Raw genomic sequence first — 4,199 nt, forward strand, 5'->3', positions numbered from 1 at the left:
GGAAGTAGTTTGTCACTCTTTCTTCCTAGTCTGTCTTTGTTTTGTAGCTCATCTGAAACCTTTCCACCATGGGTGACCCTGCTGGTTATTTAAAACACTGGTGGCATAGCCCTCAGAATCACAGCAACTCAAACCACCACAGCACGACAGACAGACTACCTCCTAAAATGGTTGCATGTAAACCAATTTTTTTTAGTACAGTGACTTCCATCTTCTTTTGATGTTTCCTACATGGGTTCAATATTTTGCCAATAGAATCTTTCAACACTGCAACCTGCTGCTAATGTTAAGTGTAGTTGAGTCAGCCCTGACTCAAAGCAACCCTGTTTAGGGTTTCTGAAGAGCAGCTGGTGGGTATGAACCACCAACCTTAGAGTTGGCAGTCCAGTGCTTAGTCTACAGTGCCACATCAGGACTTCATGCAGCCGAGGCTGGAGCCTTTTCTTTAGTTCTTTCAGCTTAAGAAACATTGAATGTGTTCTTCCCTTCTGGTTTTATAACTCCAAGTTTTGTGCATATCATTACTTTTTTGTGTGCATTTCATTACAATGCTTGACTGTCTTCTCAAGCTGCCTTTTGACATTTTCTGTTCAGCTCTTTTACATCATTTCTTCTATTCTCTTTAGTTACTTTACATTAAAGAGCAAGTTTCAGAATCTCTTCTGACATCCATTTTGGACTTTCCTTCCTTTCCTGTTTTTTTAATGCCCTTTTGCTTTCCTCATATATGATATTCTTAATGTCATTCCATGACTCACTTAATCTTTAGTTTTTAGTGTTCAATGTGTCTAATTTGTTCTTGAGTTTTTTCTCTAAATTAAGATGGCATATACTCACAGTCATAATTTTAGCACTTGTGGACTTGTTTTAGTTTTCTTCAGGTTCAGACTGAATTTACATAAGAGAAAGCAATGGTCTATTCCACAGCCAGCCCTGGACCATGTTTAGGCTGATAATATGGAGCTTCTTCATTGGTTCTTGTCACAGATGGTGGGACCCCTGTTGGGGTCTACATGGATAGTTGCCATTTACATTATTGGGGGAAAAAATGTATTTGCAATGAATAAGTTGTTGCTCTTGAAAAATTCTATCATGTGGTCTCCAGCATAATTTCTATCACCAAGGCCATATTTTCCAACTATGGATCTCTTTTTTTTTGTTTCCAACTATCATATTCTTATCACCAATAATTATGAATGAATCTGTATTACATGTTTGATCCATTTCAGACTGAAGAAGTTAGTCAAATTCTTCAATTTTATCATCTTTGGCTTTTGTGGTTAGTGCATAAATTTGAATAACAGTTGTGTTAATTGGCTTTGTTGTAGGCGTATAAAGGTTACCCTATCACAGACAACATTTGGTTTCAAGATAGATCTTGATATGTTTCTTTATAATGAAGAATGTGATGCCATTCCTCCTCAATTTGTCATTCCAGGCATAGTAAACCATATGTTTATCTAATTCATAATGGTTAATGCCAGTCTACTTCAAGTCACTATGCCTAGAATATCGATCTTTATGCATTCCATTACATTTTTAATGGCATCCAATATTCCTAGATTCATGCTTTGTACAATCCATATTCTAATTATTAATGGATACTTGCAGCTGTTTTCCTCATTTTGCATTGTGTCACATCAGCAAATGAATGTCCTGAAAACTTTGCTCCATCCACATCATAAGCTCAACTCTAATTTGAGAAAGCAGTTCTTCCCAAGTCGTATTTTGAATGCCTTCCAACATGAGTCTCATCTTCTGGCCCTACATGAGACAATGTTCGGCTTCTATTACTAGGATTATCAGGGATTGAGCACTCAGAAGTGGGCTGCCTCTTCTTCCTAGTCTATACTTAGTTTGGATGTTCCACTGAAATCTGTTCACCATGGATGACCCTGCTGGTATTTGAAAACACCAGTAGCATAACTTCCAGCAGCACAGTATGACAGACACTTGGGATATGTAGCCTTCATATATGATAAGCACTGGATTGATAACCTCAGTGTTGGCAGTTCAAGCCCACCTACTGCTTCTCTGGAGAAAGACGAGGCTTTGTGCTCTCAGAAAGATTTACAGCCTCAGAAAATCTATACAATGTCACTATTAGCCAAATTGTCTGCTCCCACAATTATTTGCAGTCTTGGAAATCCTATGCAGCAGAGTTCTACTCTGTTATACAAGGACTCTCTGAGTCAGAATCAGCATGATGACTGTGAAGTTGGAAAAGACAAATAAATTGACTATTCATAACTCAGTGACTCCCTGTACTCTAAACTGCCTCTCTATAAGTATGTCAGTAAAGTGGAGGTACAACCGGTGTAGTATCCACTGATGAACGAAAGGACTTCAGAAAGTAAGTTGACAAATAAAATTTGTAAATGATTGAAGTTTTCTACAAATTTTTTGAAGCCTCCTCTTTATATAAAACATTAAAGGACCTAGACTAGAGTTTTCAAGTGATTATCTCTGGATGGGGTTATAGTTGATATTGTTTGTTTTTCCTTTGGGAATCATTATAAGCTTTTTTCCAAAAAAAAAAAAAAAAAAAAAAGAATGGCTTAAGAAACAGAAGAATAGTGTCATAGGAATTGATTTTCTTTGTAATGTAATAAGAATGTAGTACAATTCTTATCCATATTAATGCTCTGTTCTTAACTACTCTTTGTTTCTTTTCTAGTTTGTCTAATTATTTTGCTTTCTCTCCAAGAATCTTTTGTCATATCAGTCTCCTCTTTCTTTGCCTTCTCTTTGATAATACGGGGTTTCGTTTACCAAAAAGCCCCAAGGCTTCCATAACCTTTCTTAACTGGATTCGCTGAGGATTAGCTCTGGAAGGCACCTACACGGAGCTACTCACTCAATACTTCACACTGAGTTTCAAGCAGTAACAGGCAATAATGGTATCAGTTCAGATTTCTGCTTTTAAAAATAAAAACAAAATTATTTGCCAATTTATTTTAAGGAAACAGTTTGAAGCTCTGAATAACCATCAAGAGAGATGCTCAGAGATTATTGTTAATCAGATAAGTGTGTGCATATCTCAGCCTGTCCTTCTATTTGTCATTCAGCTGAGTATCAGAGTTGTTTGGACCAATTGACGATTGTAAATAGTTTTTATTCATGATTATACAGTGTTTTATTTATATTTTAATGGACCATTTTATAAAGACAGAAAGCATGAAGAACGCTGATAATGAAATATAACTTAATGGAAAGCATAAAAATCATTATAAAAGGTTATATGTTTCCCTCAAGATCAACTTCACCTAATCTTTAAGTTCCATTAATGTACTCAAAATTATTTCTAAACATCTATTTGTGGTTCTAGAGTTCAAACAAATTTTGAAAAGAAATAATAGAACAAAGCAGAAAATTGTATCTATGTAGGCTTTGCATACTCAGAGAAATTCTGTAAAATTGGATTTTCCTCAGTTAAAATAAAACGCACATACACACTCACAAAATAAAAACATTATCAGACAAAGCTTGTTGATTTTAAGACATTTTTTAAATTTCAAATATAATAAAATTAGCTTTTTTATTTTAACTCCTTAAAAATGGAATAGATGACTCCAATCTACATTTCAAAATATTACTCCTTCAAACCAAACACAACATATTGTCATCTTTAGATTTATTTCTTAGCAGCTCATGCTTTTGATACATTAATTTAAAATAAAAAGTGCATATTGTGCTGAACAAGGAAAGATAGATATCTGTCATCATACGTAGCACAATTAAATAAAGTTCACAACTATCTAAAAGTATCTAAAATAAAACTCTTTTTAAGGACAATAATTTATTTTTAAGTCAGCCTTTTTTTGTAACCCATAAAAATTTCAAGAAATTATTCATTATTGTAAGAGAGACTGTTGTTGTTGTTGTCAGGTGCCATCGAGTCGGAACCGACTCATAGCGACTCCATGCACAGCAGAACGAAACAATGTTCGATCCTGGGCCAACCTCACCACCGCTGCCACCCCCGAGTCCATCAATGATGCCACCTGGCCGATCCATCTCGTTGGAGGTCTTCCTCTTTTTCTCTGACCCTCCACCCTACCCAGCATGACATCCTTCTCCAACGATTGTTTCCTCCGGACTACATGTCCAAAGTAGGAGAGACGAAGCTTAGCCATCCTGGCCTCCAAGGAGCACTCTGGCTGCACTTCTTCCAAAACAGATCTATTGGTTCTTTTGGC

The sequence above is a fragment of the Chrysochloris asiatica genome, unplaced genomic scaffold (genome assembly GCF_000296735.1).
Source record: "Chrysochloris asiatica unplaced genomic scaffold, ChrAsi1.0 scaffold00098, whole genome shotgun sequence".
Classification (NCBI taxonomy): Eukaryota; Metazoa; Chordata; class Mammalia; order Afrosoricida; family Chrysochloridae; genus Chrysochloris; species Chrysochloris asiatica.